The sequence below is a fragment of the Euphorbia lathyris genome, chromosome 8, assembly GCF_963576675.1.
Source record: "Euphorbia lathyris chromosome 8, ddEupLath1.1, whole genome shotgun sequence".
Classification (NCBI taxonomy): domain Eukaryota; kingdom Viridiplantae; phylum Streptophyta; class Magnoliopsida; order Malpighiales; family Euphorbiaceae; genus Euphorbia; species Euphorbia lathyris.
The window spans coordinates 44,943,571-44,944,287 of record NC_088917.1 but is presented as its reverse complement, the minus strand read 5'-3'; the positions used below and the strand labels follow the sequence as shown (position 1 = coordinate 44,944,287).

General features: G+C 39.1%; 1 non-coding gene across 1 annotated transcript; it reads left to right on the top strand.

Moving 5' to 3' along the window:
* The first annotated feature begins 261 nt into the window (after nucleotides 1-261).
* LOC136204917 (small nucleolar RNA R71) lies at nucleotides 262-368 on the top strand. The gene has a single exon (XR_010675729.1). It is a non-coding gene; the product is annotated as a small nucleolar RNA R71 (small nucleolar RNA).
* Nucleotides 369-717: the final 349 nt, after the last annotated feature.

Sequence of the window (717 nt, the reverse complement as noted above, 5' to 3'; positions counted from 1 at the left end):
TTGGGCTTGCAACATCACAATAGGGTCAAGATTAACTATGCCTTTAATGGGTGACGAAGTTGAGGACGATGGTTTGGAGTAACTGGTGTATGTGCGCGTTCGGCAAGCCATATGCTACTGTTAATTGCCATTTCCTCTAAAAGTTCTTTCGCTTCAACAGATGTCTTCTTCATAAATAACCCTCCCGACATAGCATCTAATGAACCTCTAGTTGTGGGATTTATTCCATTATAAAAAGTTTGCATTAAAAGTTCATCGGGCAAATGGTGGTGTGGGCATAAACGTTGAAGTTCTTTGAAACGTTCCCATGCTTCATACAGGGTTTCATTTTCATGTTGTGTAAATGATGTCAGTTCTTTTATCATTTTCGCTGTTTTGGCTAGGGGAAAATATTTGGATAAAAATGCTTGGGCTAATTGGTTCCATGATTGGAATGTTCCAACCGGCATAGAATTCAACAAAACTTTAGCCTTGTCCTTCAAAGTGAAAGGAAATAGGCGAAGTTTGACTGCTTCGGTAGAAACGTCCGTAATTTTAAAGGTATCACAAATTTCAAGAAAATTGGTCAAATGGGCATTAGGGTTTTCGTTAGGTAGTCCATAGAACATCACACTATTTTGTAACATGTTAAGCAAGGTTGGTTTGATTTCAAATTGTTGTGCATTTATCTGGGGTCTAACTATGCTATTCGCAACACCTTCAACTCCTGGGGTAGCG